The sequence below is a fragment of the Mytilus californianus genome, unplaced genomic scaffold (assembly GCF_021869535.1).
Source record: "Mytilus californianus isolate M0D057914Y unplaced genomic scaffold, xbMytCali1.0.p SCAF_20, whole genome shotgun sequence".
In the NCBI taxonomy this organism is placed as follows: Eukaryota; Metazoa; Mollusca; class Bivalvia; order Mytilida; family Mytilidae; genus Mytilus; species Mytilus californianus.
Genome location: NW_026262669.1, coordinates 4,575,265 through 4,597,465, shown reverse-complemented (window position 1 = coordinate 4,597,465; position 22,201 = coordinate 4,575,265). Strand labels below are relative to the sequence as shown.

Below are 22,201 nucleotides of genomic sequence, written 5' to 3'. Positions count from 1 at the left end.
TCCGCAAATTTGCAGATTTAACATAATTGTGCTGGTATTTAGAGTAATTATGTATATATATATATAGTGTCTAAAAATAGCAAAAATCAACATTCAATCTATCTAGGCGTGGATCAGTTTTTAAATAAACTGATGCAGTTACTACATTAAATTATATAAGTGCCTAAGAATGTAACTTTAACACACTAATGAGTGTTATAAAATTAGTTCTTATATTTTATATTATTCACGCAATATTTCGCTAAATAAATTAGCTTCATCGGGCATGTGCATCTCTCAAGGTGAAATCGGATGCATGACAAAAAAATATTTTTGCAGCTTGAACTACACAATATTTGAGTAAAAGTTTAACAAAATTTATTGATGTTCTATAAAATATATATGTTTGTAAATTGTCTAGAAAAATACTGTTGCCGCTTATTGTTAGCTTGAACTACACAAAATTTGAGTAAAAGTTTAACAAAATTTATTGATGTTCTATAAAAAATCTATGTTTGTAAATTGTCTAGACAAATATTTTTGCCGCTTATTGTACAAAGCAATTCTTAAATCAAAACAAATAGTTGTTTTAGTTAAATAGAATGAAGTTCAGGATTTATTCCTTTGGTTTTGGGTAGAACTGTTTTTTCATCTCTCTCATTAAGTCCATCAGTTTCAAGAGTACGTAGCTGATGCATCCAGAACCTTTCTCTCTGTTTTCTTCTTTGGGAGTCCCAATTTTGGTTTACCTCAATTATTTGAAAGGGGATATTTTCAAAAGTATGCCCTGTTCTTAAGAGGTGTCTCGTAATTGGACAGTTTCTTCCTTTTGTATAAAAAGACCGGTGATTGTTAAGTCTGATGTTGAATTTCGTTTCTGTTTCACCAACATACTGCAGCTTGCAAGTTCCACAAGTAAGAATATAAATCCTTTTTTCCGTTTTGCAATTAGATGTAACATAGATGTTGTATCGCTGCTTTGTTATTGTGCTGCTGAAAGAGTCAGTGTTGGCGACTTTACAGCACTTACAATTGGTTCTTCCGCATTGTTTGTAACACCCAATTTTAGAAGTCTCTTGTTTCTTTACTTTAGATGTGACAGGTATGTCTTTGAGATTTTTGGGTCTGCGATAGGCAATAACAGTAGGTGATGGAAAAATTTCTTTTAAGGAAGAGTCATTTTCGATAAGACGCCAGTGCTTGCGGATAGTAGATGAAATATTTGTCAAATCGGGATGGAAGGTGACAACAAACGGAATTATATCTGCGCGGGTCGTCTTATCTTTGTATTCCATGAGGATATCTCGATCTTTTTCTTGGGCTTTATCAAAAGCGTCTGTGATGTTTTTGCTTTTGTATCCTCTTGATTTTAGTTGTTTTTTTAGTTGTCCCAAACGATAGTTGAGTTTGGATTCCGAGGAGCAAATTCGCTTTAGTCTGATGGCTTGACTGGAAGGTATGCTCCTGGAGTAGTGTTTCGGGTGACAACTTTTTGGAGAAAGGAACTAGTGTTTATCAGTTTTCTTTGTGTGGAGATCAGTTGTAATGACCCCGTTTTTTACAAATGTGGTGGTGTCGAGAAAAGCAATTTTATCGCTTGAAAATTCAGATGTAAATTTAATTAAATGATGGAACTGATTACAATGATCTAAGAAATCTTGTAAATGTTCTGCAGTATCGTTCCATTTCATGTCAATATCATCAATAAAACGGAGCCATGACAAGGGTTTGTATGGCACACTCAAAAGGATGCGTTCTTCAAGATCCCCCATAAAAATGTTGGCAAAAGAAGGTGCCATTTTTGTTCCCATACCAGTTCCGTCAATCTGTAAAAAAGTGCTTGTCGTTGAAAATAAAGTTGTTATTTTCAAGCACTAGCTTGAGCAATTGAACTAGACAGTCAGTTTGTGGATGTTTATCCTTTCGAGTGTTCCATACTTTTTCACACGCGGCTATTCCTTCATCTTTTGGAATATTTGTGTATAAAGAACACACATCCATCGAAACCAAAATTGTGTCATTAGGTAAAGGACTTAAGGAATTCATTTTTTTTCAAATAGTCAGTTGTATCTTGAATATGAGATGGCAGTTGTCTAACATGTGGTCTAAGGTGGTAATCAACAAATTCTGAATTTTTTTCGGTGGGATGGCCATTAGCTGATAATATAGGTCTCCCTGGAATCCCTTCTTTATGGAGTTTTGGAAGTAAGTAAAATCAACTGGCTGTGCAAGTTTCGTCTGGGCGTAGATAACCATACGTATCGTCATCAATTTGTTTATTTTTATTCATTTCTGAGAGGATGTCATTATTTTTGTTGTTGATTTCTTTGGTTGGATCACATGTTAATTCTTTAAAAAAATTAGTGTTGGAGAGCTGACGATTCCCTTCTTCGATATAGTCTGCCTTGTTCATCACAACAACGGCACTTCCTTTGTCCGCTTGTTTGATAACAATGTCATCACGGTCTTTTAAGTTTATCATGGCTTGGCTTTCTGACTTTGAAATATTTCGCACTTGTTTACCACTGATTGAAGATCTGACTTCAGCTTTGACTGATGTAATACATGATTCCAAATTATCGTTTTTGCTTTTAGGTGGATTCCATGTACTTTTATTTTTAAATTCTGGGATGCATATGTCTCCTTCATCACTCTCATAATCAGATTCATTCATTTCGGCTTCTTTTAGATTTTTCTTCTGTTGTCTATTGAAATGTTCTTTCAAACAAAGACGCCTGGCAAATGCTTCTACATCTGTCTCAATTATTACCTAAGAAACATTAATTGTCTTAATGCGCGTCTGATGCAGAAAATGTAATGCTGTTAATGTTATCATAATAATGTTATCTTTGTCCATAACGATTTTGAGTGGTTAACTCACAATATAATTCAAAAATAGGTGGTAAAATGAAGTAAATCAACCACATTTTATTCGAAATCATTTGTTTTGCTTTGGAAATGCTATCTGAGTAAACGACAACACATCTCTCAGTATATTTGTTGGGTAATCTGTCACTTATACATGTGAAACTGACACCATTGATCTGTTTCGTCTTTCAGAAAGGAAAAGAGATCTGATTAGTAAGTATTATCTACGTTTATTGTAAGTGACAAATAGTCAAAACAGTCATTTACTACAGACATGGTTTTGAAATATATTTAAACACTATGCTCGTTCGGATAATAGACACCCCGTAACTATAGACAAACTATTTAACAATGACCTTTAAATACAGACATCTTTGATGCACAACCTTTATGATAAAGGTATATATTACCATGATTCAGATTTGTTTATGTGCTCCGGTCATTCAATTCAATGTTGAGGTGTTTGACTAATACTAATGTTAGTGGCATTCCTTAAAGATGTTAAATGGCTTTTCGGACGCGATCATAGTGGCATCCCTGAAATGGCTTTGCGGACCCGATCATAGTTTGGTTGACATATTTGAAATATTTGTATTCCATATAACTATGAATATATTCCACTTGTCATAACAACCATCTTTCCTATTTTACCACAAAAGACTTACAATGGATATTTTCATGACCAACACGACGGATGCTAGGTCTTAGTTTTCTTTGTATAGTTTTGTTATTGTTGTTTGTCCTTTTATGGTTTATTTATTTGCCATGGTGTTGTATGTTTTTGTTGGATTTTCCAGTGCCCCCTTGTATCTTGTCTAAAATGTCTTTTAAAAAAATGAAGAATTGACATCTAGTATACTGGTAATAAACAAGAAAACTAGGTTCCCATCTGAATAAGTAGATATAAACCCCATGGTATACGTATTCCAATTTAATTGTCAGACCGATGTTGTTTTTCATTATGTCGTCAACCTGTCTGCAATACATTAAGAAATACTTTATATGAAATTTAAATAAAAACGCATTGTTGCCTTGTTTGGAACATTATCAATATTCAAAATTGTCATGTATCGTCTTAACATTTGCAATAATACATACATTAATATATCAAATGTTTCCTCTTAACCTGTATCAATATTTGAATTCTACAAAAAAGGATCAATCCAGGGAAATAATTACGCTAATAACGTCCAAGTTTATCTTAAATTAAGGCAATATTAGTATACCGCTGTTCAATGGTCATAAATCGATTAAGCGAAAACAAATCCAAGTCACAAACCAAAACTGAGGGAAACACATTAACTATAAGAGGAGACAAAACGGAACAACAGAAACATTGGACTGCTATAAAAACAAACGCCAACATACATAAAAACGGACTATGTGATAATAATTGCCATATTCCTGACTTGGTACAGGATATTTTAAGAACAAAATAGTGGATTGAACCTGGTTTTATGGCTAGCCAAACCTTCGGCTTATATAGCAATGTTCAAAAATCCTCTAAAATGACAACATTACGTGACAGGAATAAAGTACAAATAAATGCAAGAACATTCAGGACATAGAAATACATAGATAAATAGTATAATAGTCCATTTCAACATTTAAACCACAGAATAACAACGAACACCTAAAATTAATTTACGACAGAACACAAATACAGCACAAAATAATGAACTGTGCGTCACACGAATGTATCAACGCCATGAAAAGTGACGTCACAGTTAAATTTCTAAAAATACACTATGAAATTTGCATTAAGTTTGTTATGGTGATATTTGATGTATTTTCTAACTATTACACGAATATTAATATAGAATTTTGTTAGTTATGGTGTAATTATTTGTATTTTATAACCATGTTTTTTCTTCTAAATCAACCTTTTTCTTCTTTCAAACTGTGAAAAAAAACCAAATGAATTCTGTGCGTATAGTTGCTTTTAACCTAAAAATCATATAAATGAACAAGGTAGCGTTGTTTTATTTTATTTTATTCGGGATGGATCATGAGTTCAAAGTTAAGTTGTCCGCTTTTGTCTTTAAGAGTTTGTTTGCAAAAAAATTTATTATTTAAACTTGTATTTTTATTTTCATTTTAAAGTTCACTGTAAGTGTTTTGTACCAAACAGATAAGTATACAGTAATTTTTGTATTTTTATTAAAATTATTAAAAAATATAAGATTTTCAGTAGTAAAGACGCAATTAGATAGAAGTAAAAATACAACCTATTCGTATTTGAGAATCATAGAGATATTGTCATTCTTAATATAATACATACGCCATAAGTAACAACCCTTTCGATTTAGTAAATGTAAAATGTCAGGTAGAACGAATCCTTCATATCATATGCGTATTGATACGGTATTTTGATCAAATCAATACTTTTAAAAGGAGAAGGTTTCTAAATATTTTTAGCATTTGTTTGCAAATAATGTAATTGCCAAAAAGCGTTTTAACTTACCTTTTGTTTTTTTAATCTCTCGGCTGGTATTCTTCGACAACAAAATAATCCTTGCTTTGTATAGGAATAAAAAAAAACCCACATATCTAATGAAGCAATCATAAAGTTCGTGCAAAAGGTAAAATTGTGAGATGTGTTGCACACATACAAACCTGGTTTTACAAGTTGAATATTCATTGTATAACTGGCTATGGGGAATAGGTTTTCTCATTGTTAAAGGCCGTACAGCGACATATAATTTTTATCCACGTCATTTGACTAGTTTTTTTATTGGCAATCATATTACATCACTTTGTTTGTATATCAAAGGGTACTCGAGCACAAAACTTAAGAAAATAAAATAAATAATGTCATTCACATGTTTTGCCTAAGTGTCAGATGTGTTTGTATAACACAGGAGAACATTGCAGGATTTGCACCTCCTGCTATGTATGTTTAATCCAACTATAAGCACATTAGGCATAACTTTATTTACAAAATCATCTCAAAGAAAATGATGAAAAACACCTTGCAAAGTTATTTGATTCCATAATCGGAAATATCGACGATGTTTTGTAATTCAATAACCCACATTTCCGCGTTTGCTTACACCTCATATACCGAAAGTAACAGATCTGCTTCATATCTTGAGATTTTTTTCAAAATTGACACAATCTAGAATATATGACAAACGATTTCAACTTTCAATTTCTCAGCACTAACATACTGATTCGACATTACAGAAGTTGACAGTTACAATCACAGATTGATTGATCTGTTCGTTGGTTCTCAACTAACTAACGAGATATGTTGGTTGTCTTAGAGCTTTGTATATACGAACAGTCGTCTGGTCTTTACATTTACCGATTGTGTCGTATTCCCGATAGTGACGTTTTGACTAAGTATGGACTGGCATTGCAAGTGATGCATGCATATCAGGTATCATTTGTCCCATTGACGTACGCCAACTAGCTCCTGTTGGAGATCATGCATATCAGGTATCATTTGTCCCATTGACGCACGCCGACTAGCTCCTGTTGGAGATCATGCATATCAGGTATCATTTGTCCCATTGAAACACGCCGACTAGCTCCTGTTGGAGATCATGCATATCAGGTATCAGTTGTCCCATTGACGCACGCCGACTAGCTCCTGTTGGAGATCATGCGAATCCTCGATTTTTGTTTCTTGCTTGATTTCCCTCTCCTTATTGAATTAACGAAATTTGAGCATCCATTAAATATGTTTCAATCTAGATATTGTTCGCACTAAGTGATTTTGAAAGAGGAAATACTAAAGAGAAATTTACTCTCTTTTATCATTATTCAATTTGCTATATCTAAGTATCAAACTTGCAACTTGCTAACAACTATTAAACAAATGTAATTATGTAGTTATTGAAGTACTAAATTATGTAAGCTTCAACAAGCATATCAAATCAAATGATACGACGTCTTTAAATGGCTTAATTTCTCTAAACTCAGTTTACTATAAAAATCGAGCATACCTGATAGTGTTACTTTACACATACTATCCTTTATGAGGCCTGTGTTGATATGATTAATTTAACTTGACAGACATCTGCACTTCTTTTACAACAATATGTTTACTATATTTTATAAATTGTATGCATTGATGTTTTTGAGATTAAGTTTTAAATTATATCTAAATTATGATTGTTTTTGCTGTATTTTATGTTTTCCTTGTAACTTCTGAAATATTTCAATGTTGTTGTTTTTCATACTTTGGGCTTCATTAATCATATGTAAACAAATCTGATATTAATTGTAAGATGTCTTTAGGTGTAATACTACCATTGACTTTCCCCTATTAGTGTTTGTTAAATTTGCACTTTTCAAAAAATTGTGCAGAATTTATCTTTGTTTCAAATAAAGAAATACTTGGCATGAGTAAAGTTTTATCCTGTTCAGTACTACAGACAACATTTCACATTACTTTTCATTGCATATAAAATAATAACCATCACTGTAAGTTAACCAATCAAATGTCCACCATTTTCTTTTCTGTTTACAAGCTTTAGTAACAATATTACTTCAAGTTTTAAAATACTTTATTGAAACACCAAATATAATAAGGATGGTGCTTTGAAACACCCAAGATATATGTTGATGACTCAGAATTTTTTCACTGCAATGAAATTAAAGGATTAATTTCCGTCAACTGTCAAAGTCAAGGGAATATTTTTTTTCCACCCTTTTTCGTATGCACGGGATGTGACGTACTATTATTTGGTGGTATTGCACCTTTATTCCCCCCAAAGTTTGATTATAATATAATGAAAATAAACGATATGTTATTGTCTTCTTTAATAAAAGCTGAATACATTTATTTCTCTTTATAAACTATCACGTCTAAGAAAATGCAGTTTCACCTTTAAAGCCATAAACACTTCAAAACAATATATTGATCATATTTTTTTAAGATTGATGAAGTGGTGTTTTTTTTTTATATTTATTTAAACTTGTATTTTTATTTTATTTTTCAGTGCATTGTAAGTGTTTTGTACCAAACAGATAAGTATACAGTAAATTTTGTATGTAGTGTTTTTATTACCATTAGGAAAATATAAAATTTTCAGTAGATAAAGACGCAATAGAAGTAAAAATATACAACCTATTCGTATATGAGAAACATACAGATATCGTCATTCTTAATATAATACATACGCCATACGTAACAACCCTTTCGATTTAGTTAAATATGAAATGTCAGGCAGAACGAATGCCTCATATCATATTTTGATTGATACGGGATTTTGTTAAAAAAATACTTTTAAAAGGAGAAGGTAATATTGAGATCGTATTGTTATTAAATTTTTTTTTTATACTTTTAAGATTATTTCAAAACGTTTCTATCAAATGTCTAATCAAATACAGGTGAACATTCAGATAAATTTATAAACGTAAATAATGACTCGGTTTTTTGTAACTAATTTTTAAAATATAACCTAAATTATAACTTGAATATTTTCTGATCAACCTTTTCTTGTGCTTAGCTCATACAGCTTATGCACTTTTGTCAGGTTGAATTAATTGGTATCATTGTTTTCAATTTACCGCATCTCAGCTTTGGCCTTGTTTTGAAAATTTGAATGCCTTACTGTGAGTTCGCCCTCACATATATAAATAACCATTCAAATGATGATAAATAGAAGAGAACATCCTTACTATAGTTATAGTTAATATAGTTATGTCGTATATAATGCTCATAAATAGACAAACGATCCATGTAAACGTTTGGTTTTCCTGAATAAAAATAATCGTAAAGGTTATCATTTACCTTCGGAATGACTAACATTCATTTTGTTTCACACATTTAATACGTAACTAGACATACTAACACAGTATATGATCATGCTTTTCGTTTCATCACTAGTGGATTGTTGTCTGTTTGGTAATCATAACACGTATGGTCATATATCTTATCGAAGTCTATAGTTAACACAGTATATGATCATCCTCTTCATATAGGTATTGTTATCCATAACACGTATGGTCATATATCTTATCGACATCTATAGTTAACACAGTATATGATCATGCTTTTCGTTTCATCTCTAGTGGATTGTTGTCTGTTTGGTAATCATACCACATTTTGTTATTGATATAGGTATTGGTATCCATAACACGTATGGTCATATCTCTTATCGAAATCTATAGTTAAGTACAGTATAAGATCATGCTTTTCGCAGACAGTTAATGCCATTTTTTCACTTATTAGCCGATTTGTATTTTGTAAACAATCGCGTGTCTGCTTTACCAAATTATAATACAGGTGTCCTGGTGTTTTTAAAATAACTTTTTTATGCGACTGTGGTCGATATTTCGTTCCTTAAAGTATCACCAGTCCAATAGACAGTACTTCTGATTTGAATTGAAATATTATTGATACGGTCATTTTATAAATTAACTGTTTACAAAGTTTATTCAAAGCTCTAGAAGACTTTGTACTTTAAGGCATAGATGACCTTGGCCGTATAGGTCTCATTTTTTTTTTTTGCAATGATTGCTTTAAAATGCTCTTCAATTTTGTATTTAAATGGAGATCCAACGAGGCTTTGATATAAACAAAGATTGCGTCTGTCGTACTAAATTATAATCCTTGTATCTCCACTGAATATTTTCATAAGGTATAGGCTTTTACTCAAAACCATATGGTGAGCTGTAATGTTTCACATTTTTATGTTTTTGTCTGTGGAATTATTCCGGATGTGAACGTTCCTTTGTCATATTTGAGATAAATTTATTTACCTGCTTACAAGTTGTATCATAAACTGAACAAAAATACATTCAAATGTGTGAATGGAAATGTAATTAAACTTCAAACTTAACTGGGTTGAGAACAAACGAGGTCTCTGTTTGAAAATGTTACTAATCAGAATAATGATTTCTGCTATTTATCTAGATAATGTATACTATACTTGAATCCTTAGGTGTTACTGTTTGACGTAAACATTGCTAGTCGGTAAATAATCGGTGACGCGAACTTGACTTATCAATGACTCATCATTGATCGATACAATGAAGCTTATTTGACTCATCTCGCAGTTATCGTGACAACCGTCATCGATCGATCCGTCAATTAATTGTATGCACGGATCGGCGAATACCTATCTCATTTAACTTCTTATGTGAAACGAACTCCGCAGTATGTACATGCCATAAATACGGACCTCTTAGAGAACACTATTACCTGAAAATGTGTATCCAACTTGTCGCAATAACATAAGACAAAAATATACAAATGACTTTAAATGCGATATTTCTGATTGCTTCATTATTGGTTCTTTTAATTTTCTGCTAAATAAATTACATTATAGCAGAATAATAGCATGCCCAGAATATTTCTATACCACTTAAATGAGATAAAATGATATCATTTGAAATTAGTACCCTATCAAGCAGTCATGCATTTAAATGTCACTATGTGAATTAGTTTTCACAAAATGTAAATGATATAACAGTGAAGATAATTATAGCCTTGTTTTTGTTGATTAAGAGTCCATTTTTGTCTTTATTCTATTATAAATCTGTCATTGGTATCAGTACTTGGCCTAAAATATGATAAATGTAAATGATAAGATAGTAACATTGTGTTTGCATTGTTTACAAATGGCCATATTTCTTTTTTTATATGAAAATAAATGAACTTTTATATTCAGTCAGTCATTTCAAATGCCTCTAGATAAGTTGCTTTCTTGTATAAATTGTGATTAGGCTAAGAATATAGATGCTTACACTTATCTTGTTAAATAAGAGTGCAACAATTTCGGTATTCTAATGAAAACATGAACTGCCATTGTTTTTAGTATTTTTTGTACATCAGATAAGACGGTTTTTGGTAAAATAAGATGAATATCAGAAAAAAGATATACACATTTTGTTCGCATTGTTTAAACATGTCAATGTTTCTCCTTTTATAAAACAATTATTCGCTGTTGTTTGCAATCAGATATTTATAATGCTTCTGGATAATTAATTATTTTTTAAAGATTTGAATACTATAAATATACAGTTGCCTAAACTTTTGTTTTTTTGGAATAAAAATGCAACATTTGTTTTGTTTAACTGGAATTCATGAACAACCATTTGATTTTTGTACTTTTTGTACATCATAATAGGTTGGTTTTCATAAAATATAATGAATATCTGCAATACGTTGCAAACATTTTGAACACATTGTTTAAAAATGTCAATATTTCTTCTTTTTATAAAAAAAAATAATGAACTGTTGTTTGCAATTAGGTATTCTTATGCCTCTAGATGATTTTTTTTTTTTTTAATAAACTTAGCTCTTTGTATTGAATAAGAGCTAACTTATTTCTTTATTTTTATGAAAATAATGAACCACCATTGGTTTTTAGTACTTTTTGAGCATCAAGATAGGTTGTGTTTCGTAAATTATCATGAGATTTTAACGAATAAGTTAGTAAAATTTTTTTTGTATTGTTTAAAAATACCCATATTTCTCCTTTTGTCATAAAAATAAATGCACTTTTATTCGCAAATCAACATTTCATCCGCCTTTTGATGAGTTACTTTTATGATGTGTGGATACACGATGAATAAAGATGCGTTTACTTGTTTTTTTTTATAAATGGCAAATTTAAGAACATATTGTGCCATTTTAAGAACCAAAATCATGAACCATTATTGTTTTTCATAAATTGTGATGAATATAACAGTTAAGTTAGTAAAATTGTGTTTGCATTGCTTAAAAATACCAATATTTCTTCTTTCTTGTAAACATCATTGCACTTTAATAGACAAATGGTCATTGTATACGCTGTTGATGATTTATTTTGACAAAATGTGGATATTCGAAGAATAAAGATTCTTTAACTTATGTGTGTAGATTAAGATTGCAATTATTTCTATATTTCCATTGCATTTTAGTACTGTTTGTACATCAACATGGGTTGTTTTTCTGAATATTAGAGAAAAGATGCTCACATTTTTTCTTTTGATAAAAATCAAGGCACCCGTATTTGTAATCAGTCGTTTCAAAGGCCTCAGGATGAGATATTTTTTAAAATATGAATAATCTAATAGTTTTTGGTACTTTTGAACATCAGGATGGATTGTTTTTCGTATGATTTGATGAATATCAAAGAAAAGATACTAACAATTTGTTCTAATTGTTTAAAAATCTCAAAATCTCTTTTTATTATAAAAAATAGTGTAATGTAGTTTTAAATGCTTCTGGATAAGTAATTATTTTTATGACATTTGAATACTATAAGCAAGATAAGGATACAGAAGCTTACACTTTTGTTTGTATTGAATATGAATGCAATTATTGTTTTATTCAAAATTAAAAGGAATTCATGAACAATCAGTTGATTTGTGATTTTTGAACATCAATATGGGTTGTTTTTCATAAAATATAATAATTATGTAATGCGTTGATAAAATTTTGTTTAGATTATTTAAAAATGTCAATATTTCTTCTTTTTTATAAAAACATTATGCACTGTTGTTTGCAATCAGTTATTCATAATGCCTCTGGCTGGATTATTTCTTTATTTCAATGAAACTAATGAACCTCTATTGTATTTCGTAAATAATGATAAATATAACAAATAAGTTAATAAATTTTAAAATTGTGGTTTTCATAAGATATGATCAATAAAAAAGAATAATAAAAATACCAAACTTAATGGCATATTCAAAACGGAAAAATCCATAATGACTGCCAAAATCAATCGCTAACAATCAACGGAACAAGTGTAAGCCTATTGTTGTATTCCTGACTTGGTACAGGCATCTTTCGAAGAAAATGGTGGGTTAAACCTTGATTTAGAGCTAGCTAAACCTTCCACTTGTATGACAGTTGTTTATCTTATCAGAAAAAAGATACTAAAAATGTTGTTCGAATTGTTAAAAAATGCAATTAGTTCTTATCAAAAATAGTGCCCTGTTGTTTGCAATCATTTCTTTAAAATGCCTCTGGATACGTTATAAATTATATACATGTACTTTGAATAACATAGGGAATAAGATGTTTATACATTTGTTTGTGTTGAGAAGGAATGCAATTATTTCTTTATCTTAATGCAAATCATCACCCACCATTGGATTTTAGTACAAATGTGAGTAGTATATGGATTTAGATACCTTAACATTTTGTGTTAAATTCAAATACAATTATTTCTTCATTTTATTATATTGTAACGGAAATCATCAACCATATAATTATTTTTGTTCATCAGGATTGGTTGTTCTTCATAAAAGATGATGAATGTAAGAGAAAACATACTTTATATTTTGTTTCCATTTTTTATAAAATACCTTTGCATATTTCTTTAATTCATTAAAATCATGCACCGAAATTTGCAATATTTGTTTGTTTGATTTTTTAGAGCATTTCGGCAAATTAAGTTGATTTTAGCAATCGCAATAAACAACGTTTTTAGCACTCGTCGGGTTTGATGAAAAAATGCCTTTATATTAACTACAATCGCATTTTGTGTTTTATAAAATTGAAATTTTAGTTCTATCAGCATATTTCTCCTCACTTTTAACAGACGTAAAACTGTAGATGTGAACACTTTGCTGAGTGATTAGTTTTAACTTGTCGGGCTTCTTATTTTTTGCGTTTTAAATTGAAAATTTCATTATGTGACCTAGTAGAGTTCAAAACGTCAGAAAGGTAAATCGGTCCGATCAGTCAAAGATTTTCGCTGTTAGTCTGATTGATTGATGACGTGAGTTTAGCGTGAACTTGACTGATCGATGACTGCTGACTGATCGTTGAAACAGTAACTCCTAAGGTTGTAAGTCTAAGGTTGTAAGTCCTATAGTTTTGTGTACGTTGGTAACATTTCATTTCATTTTTTTTTTAAATCTAATATGTTCGCAATTGTAAACGTCTCAGCATTAGTAAGTGAGCAGACATTCTACTTATCAATAACTTACAATACCAACATTGAAGGTATTTGATAAGCTGTAGTTTGCAAAACTGTTCAGATTGTAATTCCTCAATATTCTTCAACTTCATACTTTATTTAGTCTTTCAACTTTATTTTATTCGAGCGTCAATTTTTTTAAGTAGAAACACACAGCTGGGGGTTCACAAGTATGCCCATTGTATCTTTAATACATGTGTTTTACATGAGGTTCTTCACTTTTGATAATGAATGTCACATTTCTAGCATTTTGCATTTTTATTAATTTTGTTTATCAACTAGAACGTAATCGAATGTTGTTCACTACATTCGTTCTTTATGAAAAGAAGGTTTTCTAATACCGTACCAAACGAGATGATAAAGTGATTGAATAAGATGAGTCAAAATAACCTAAAATATTGGTCAATTAGGTATCAGTTTTATACTTTTAAAAAAAATCTAAGTAATTTAAATTCAAACGGAAGCAATTGAACAATACAAATTCATATGGGGTTTTTCAAAGATGTTTGACATCAACCTGTTTCTCTCTTCCTTAACACGCATGGTTAAAGTGATAAATTCGATCATAAGAACATTCAATGAAATTTTATTTTTTTAACAAACCGAAACTTTTTAAGTGTCCAAAATTCAATGAATAATGTAGTTATAAAGCAAAATCGTTAAATTTGTATAGACAAAATGCTTCCGAACTGATTCATTCTTTGCGTAGAAGTAAACATGCACTGCCAGTAGTAATATATTATACCATAAAACAATATAAAAAAAAATACCAGGATAAAAATTATGTATGCCAAACGCGCCTTTCGTCTACAAAAGAGGCGGAAGATACCAAAGAGACAGTCAAACTTAAAGGTAGAAAATAAACTGAGAACGCCATGGCTAAAACCTAAACTGACAAAAAGACACCAAACAGTATACAAAACACACAAAACCGAATATGATTTTATGTACTGTTTGTTGATGATTTACCTTCATGGAAAGCGTTCAAAGCAGAAATGTTTAAAGCAAAGGATTTATGATAACCGAAACAGTTGAAGTATGTGACCATAGAGAACCGGTAGTTCAGTAGTTGTCGTTGGTTCATGTCTCTTACATTTGTTTTTTTGTAAATTTTTTTGTTATAAATTAGCAGTTATTTTTCTCAATTGAATTGTTTCACATTGTTCATGTCGGGTTCTTTTATAGCCGACCATACGATATGGGTTTTTCTCACTGTTGAAGGCTGTACGGTAGCCTATAATTGCTTACATTCACTTCATTTGAACTTTGGTGAATAGCTGTCTCATTGGCAATCATACCACATCTCCTTATTGTTATATAAACAAAACTGGTTAAATCAACCTAAGGTTAACTTTAATTGTATGTGTTGAAATCTAAGTTTTTTAATGATTTCTAAATCTATTAAGCGAAACTTTGAAATCATACAAATATCACATTTCAGTATTTGGCATGATTAATGACAATACTTATTCAATAATCTGAAAGAACAAGCTGTCATCTTAACATGTTAACTTTACTACTTATTCAATTAATTTCATTGTCGGTTCTTTAATTCATTGCTTAATGGTATGCTGTATTCTATGAATATTTATTTGAATTTTTCAGCCGGTAAGTGTCGAGTAGCAACCAGATAAGTATAGCGTACAATTATATATGCAATTCATAATATAACGATATTTATACAATGGTGTTAGTAGAGTAGTAAAGTAAAACAATAAACATACCATGAAAATGATGTGTGATAGACTCGCGTTCCGTCTACAAAAGAGGCGGAAATACCAAACAGACATTCAAACTAATTAGTCGAACATAAACTGACACCGCCATGGCATAACCTCAACAGACAAAACGACAAACAACAGTATACAAAAAAAAACCGGGATTGATTTCATGTGCTTTTTTCTAAATTTACCTTAACGGGAAACGTTCAAAGCAGAAATGTTTAAATCAAAGGACGTATAATAATCAACATAGTTCAAGTATATGACCATAGAGAACATACAATAATTATATAAACTTAACGTCAACATTACTTAAGTGTGTTAAAACCTAAGTTTCTTTATAATTTTTAAATTTATAAAGCGACACTTTGAAATCATACAAATATTACATTTCAATATTTGGCATGACTAATGACTTTATTATTGAATAATCTGACAGACCAAGCTGTCATCTCGAAATGTTCTGCTATCACTTTACTACAAATTCAAGTAATTCCATTATCGTTGTAATAATTCATTGCTAAATGGTATGCTGTAGTCTAAGGATATTTATTTGAATTTTTCAGCGGGTAAGTGTCAAGTAGCAAACAGATAAGTATAGCGTACAATTATATATGCAATTTATAATATAACGATATTTATACAATGGTGTTAGTAGAATAGTAAAGTAAAACAATAAACATACCATGAAAATGATGTGTGATAGACGTGTGTTCCGTCTACAAAAGAGGCGGAAATACCAAACAGACATTCAAACTAATTAGTCGAACATAAACTGACAACGTCATAGCATGAACCTAAACAGACAAAACGAAAAACAACAGTATACAAAAAACCGGGATTGATTTCATGTGCTGTTTTCTAAATTTACCTTAACGGGAAACGCTCAAAGCAGAAATGTTTAAATCATAGAACGTATAATAATCAACATAGTTCAAGTATATGACCAATGAGAACATACACGAAAATAATTATATCAACTTAACGTCAACATTGCTTGAGGGTGTTAAAACCTAAGTTTCTTTATAATTTCTAAATTTATAAAGCGACACTTTGAAATCATACAAATATCACATTTCAATATTTGGCATGACTAATGACTTTAGTATTGAATAATCTGACAGACCGAGCTGTCATCTCGAAATGTTCTATCACTTTACTACAAATTCAATTAATTCCATTTTCGTTGTAATAATTCATTGCTGAATGGTATGCTGTATTCTATGAATATTTATTTGAATTTTTCAGAACGTAAGTGTCAAGTAGCAAATAGATAAGTATAGCGTACAATTATATATGCAATTTATAATATAACGATATTTATATAATGGTGAACGTAGTGTAGTAAAGTAAAACAATAAACATACCATTTTTAGAGAGAAATAGTCGAAAAAAGTATTTAAAAATGGGTTGGTAATACAATATTATCTGCTTTTCTTTAAAACAACACTTTTGGAAAGATTTTAAGAAATTGTATTTTTGAATTATTGTTGTCAAGTATTAAAATATGAGAATACATTATGAAATAATATGACTTGATTATGACAGGCGATTAATAGTTTATAAAGCTTGAATCATGTGATTATTTATGCAGCCACTGGATATGCTAATTACGTGAAAATATCAAAATTTCTCCTAGTGTCACATCTTGGTATGTCTTTATGTTTGTATTAGGGAGACAGTAGTTAACCGATTGTGACTTTATGTTTAGTCTTGGTTATTCTTTTTGATTATACCTATCATTTAATTATTTTTCAAAAAATAGAATGTTGTGCTACATACCATGTATATACCCTTGATTATGCAGTAACTACTCATCAATAGGCGATCAGCAAAAGAACATCACATTATCAATATGCTAGTATTTTCATAATATACATTTCAATTGTTTGTTCTACTATGATTGCTATATAATTTTCTACATTTGAAAATGCCTGTACCAAGTCAGGAATATGACAGTTGTTGTCCATTCGTTTGATGTGTTTTGTCATTTGATTTTGCCATGTGATTAGGGACTTTCCGATTGAATTTTCCTCGGAGTTCAGTATTTTTGTGATTTTACTTTTTACTACTGGACACCATAGATACAAAACACCTACAGACAAAATTCATGATATCTTGATTTTTATAAACTCTAAAAGAGAAGATAACGACTTTACAACTATTTTTCGGATATAGGTATTCGTGTTCACTGATTAATTTGTCATTTTTGATATCTATACTTCGTTTGAATAGCTACCACATTCAAGAAATCACAGTTTCTAGTTAAGGCAACTAAAACACTTCAAAACAATATGCTGAACATATTCAGTAAAATTTATAAACTGGTCTTTTTGTGATGAGTATTTGCTGTATCGTGATTGTCTTAAATTATTCCTCAGATTTTAAACTTGTATTTTTATTTATATTTTTAATTTACCGTAAGTGTTATGTACCATAAAGATAAGTATATTGTGATTAATTTACAAAAATATAAAATGAAAGGACAATAGATAGTGAATGTTGTATATGGTGTTTTTAATTGAAATTGGAAAATATAAAAAAAAAAGATCTAACCAATAAAGACGCACTTATATAGAAGTAACAAAATCCATTCGTATGTTAGAACCAATGCGATATTTTGATCAGTATGAATTTAAATGAAATGCTAAGCAGTCTAAATTCAAACGTTAACAATTAGACAATACCATTCATATTGTTGATTTTGAATATCCTTAACAACACCTTGTTTTTTCTCTAGTATTATAACAAACAAATATTTCAAGTATTAAATAGTTTCGTGAAAATGTCCAATGTAATATTTGTTACTGTTTATAAATCTAAATGTTATGAATGTCTTTAACCCAACGAATAATATATTGAAACAAAAAGACTGATAACTTTATTTAGACAAAATGCTTCAAAATTGATTTAAACATTGTGTAGGTAAATCATTACGACTTAATAACCTGACAAATACACTGCTTGTAGTAACAGAGTATTCCATAAAACAGTATAGAAACGTATTAAAGAGATCATGTTCATAATGTTGTACATGTATCTGTAAACGGACAATGTTTGAAAGTTTTATAACCTTTGATATGAACAGTTAACTAATCATCACTCACATATGGAAGTTTTATATTTTTTAATTGATAAAAGAACAAACATGTTTTTCAGTTGTATTTGTTATTTGTTATAACAGTAAGACAAAACAGGCAATAGAAGACTGAAGTTAAAGCTTCAGAAAACATTATATGTTTGTTATTATAAAATATTACAAAGTAAACACAAAATGTAATTTTTGACATGATTACTGACTTTAACATTCAACAAAAAGCTGTCAGTTCTACTATCATTTTACTACTTATACAACGGTGGCTTCTATAACTCATTGCTAGATGGTATGCTGTATTGCATGTTTCTTCACTTGGTTTTATTTTTTTTGCAGTATGTAAGTGAATAGTTTCAAACAGATCAGTATAGTTTACAATTATATCCCAATTTATAACATGACGATAGTCTTTGAAACTTGCATAGTGTACTTAGTTATGCAGGTTGCAATAATCGGAATGATCTAATTGCGTAACGATATTCCAAGTTATCCAAATGTCGTATATGTTTTGTATGTTCGTATTTCCGAAAAAGGTGACAATATGTCTAAATTGTAACAATATTTTTTTATCTTGTGTCTTCTTTCTCATTATTCCTTTCATGTTATATTTCTATATGGCCAAGCAATGTATCAATTCCCGATATGTACATACTATGCTGTAAACCAGAATTCCTGGTTATTTGATTAATCGTCGTCATTCAAAGTTGTTTCCGATTAATAATAAATGTATGACGTCTGTTTAAAAAAGATAGTTCTAGAATTACAAAAAAAAAAAAAACAGAAACATGTGTTGTCCTTTGTGTTATCTAATTTATATATATCATACCATTACTATTTCAAATATATGTATTATTTAACTTTAGTCGGTAACTGTCAAGTACCAAATCGAAAACGTAAACTAAATCCTTTGAGCATTTGTTGTCATGGGAATCATATGACAAATGGCAGTCTTCTTATAAAAGTGGAAGAAGGTGATAGTTGCAATGTTTGAAAATTGTTATCAAGATGCATAAATAACATTGTTACTTTGCTTAAAAAAAAACGGACAATATAGAGTAAATTATGTCGATGGTAGTTGCAATAAGTCACATTACGGGCTTTTCCAATAGTGAGAAATACAAATACAGTATATTAAGTAAGCTAAAAAAATCCAAAAATGACAATATGTGAACCATTTCAAAATATAGAACTTACATTGTTAGGTCCGATAGGTAAATAAATTTTGACAAAAAGTCCGACGATGATATAATATGTTCTCATTGTAGCTGTACCTGTGGAGAGTAAGTATTGAAGATAAAGCTTACGATTTATATTTTACTTCGATGGCGCGGATGTACATTATATGAATTAGTCATCAAAAGAAGTACATATAATGATAATACAAAATTGTATAACTGATAGTTATGCACGTAGTATAACATGTTTATTTTCAATAAATTTGTTTCATACTTAAAATTTACATGAAAAAGTACAATACATCTATTTACTAACTGATCGATAAGGATATGCACAAAATTGCATTTTTCTGTGGTAGTATCTTTTAAACTTGTTTTTGTAAAGAGATAACGTAACTTACGTTTGCAAGTTGCTTCTTATGAAGGACACTATTTATTTAGTTAAGTGGTATGGTCGTCTCTGACATAAATCGGTTCCATTTGAAAAGATTGGTACTCTTTTTGACCGGATACATACTCATCAAATACAGATAATTTCAACAAATAACGTGACTATATATATATCTATCAAAATACAGAGCTAGCATGTACTGTTTGTTAATAGAGAATCAAAAGTATACTTTTACAAAGGGGAGATGCAGTTCTTGTTGAAATGTTAACACGACTTGTATGACTGTTGTTCCTTAAACTGAACGTAAACAACATCAGTTCACACTATTTATTGCGTCAAATCGTGTCTAAATACAAGATAAAAAAAAATGAACCAATAACAGTCATTAAAGTGTTGTTCAGTATATTATAAAATTGAGAATAGAAATGGGGAATTTGTCAAAGAGACACCAATCCAACCAAAGAGCAGAAAACAGCCCAAGGCCACCAACACAGCGATAGACTAGTTTGTTATCTAAAAACTAAAAATATGGAAGTAAATGTTGTGGACAACAAAACTGCGAACATTTAAGCAAACCTTCACTTATATCGTTGACGAACTAAGTGTTAATTTTCTATGCGTTTTAAGAAGGATAAACAAATTTATAGCATCACTTGTAAACATGTATGATGTATAATTGTAAGTTAAACAAACACAACCATTGCATTTATTTCTTCAGATGGATGGATTGCACAAGACAAAAGTGACAGACATTAATAAACGTTACCGAAACTACGAAAAGATGGAAAACACTTCCTTCCGATGAAAAAACAATATTAAACAATCTGAATATAATGTTTCTTTGTTTTATTTGCATGCACGTTTTATGTTTAAAATATATATGTTTCTGATACATCAAAATAGAAACTTTACAATTGTTTTCCTAAAATCTGTTTCAACCACAAAAGAGTTATGTCGTACGTGTTGCATCACACGAATCATTCATACTTTGATATTTTCTTATGTCAGATAATTATTAAATGCTCTCTCATGACTGAGTATTGTATCAAATTCAAATTATTAGCTATACTTCTTACCAATCAAGTGTTATATAACTACAATGTATATCCTAATGTCCGTTACTCATTCAAATTGATTTCACTTTTCTATGTATTCTACAGATAATGTTATTATAGAATTTAACGTATTGAAAAAGCATTTTATATTGTCGGAATAGTCTTTAAGCAATTGATTCGAAACAAATCAATATTGTAGACTTTTATAGTAATTCAAGTTGTTATTAAAATTGTACACAATATGTCTTTAACCTTACAATGTATTTCTGAATGTGAATTCAATTATCATACATTCATTTGATTTATACGTTGTTTCTGTCATTAAACTAGTAAACATGTAGATTGAAATTGTATTATATTTAACGCTCGAGACTACTATAAATATTTATATGTATATGAATGTTATTTTTCTTGTTTTATAAAATGTAATGATTATTTCTAAATGATTAGTCTTTCGAAATCATGAAATACATTTGCAGCTGGTTTGACTAGAAAGTGTTTTAACGTTTATCTTCAACCGTTTCGGTGCTTGTATATCCCTCGGATTTCAAATGTTTGGCTTTGAGCGTTCCTGATGAGGGTAAATCCAGAAAAGCGCTTCGGACGCATGAAAATATTAAACGTGTTGTTTTCAATTGTTTACATGTTTCGCCCACATCGTCATGCCTTTGATAGAAAACTTTCGTCAAAGATTTCACGGCTTCGTTGAAAGGAAATTATTTCATATTTGATGCGCAGCTTGATAATGTTGACTTGTGGCGACTTTCTGTTTGCAATAGTTCAAAATATTACAGTTCTGATTGTACACAGAAAATGTTCGTAAAAGTTTACTTGGCTTGATTGAAAGGAATGAGTAGTTATGTTTCAGTATACATGTTGTTATGACATGTTTATTTATATTGGCCTAATTTGTTTTGTTTGGCCTTATATTACGTATAATATGCTAACATCATATTAATAGTTGTTTACAAAAAAATGTTATAATTGTGCAGTTTAAAAATCATTGGAACAATCATAAATTCTGACGGAGTGATTAGAACTTTCTAT

At 30.0% G+C, this 22,201-nt stretch overlaps 1 protein-coding gene across 1 annotated transcript in view; it reads left to right on the top strand.

Annotated features, from left to right (window-relative positions):
- The window catches only part of LOC127731811 (E3 ubiquitin-protein ligase TRIM71-like), a 60,271-nt gene that overhangs the window by 5,083 nt on the left and 32,987 nt on the right, over positions 1–22,201 (top strand). The gene's annotated exons all lie outside the window — the stretch shown is intronic.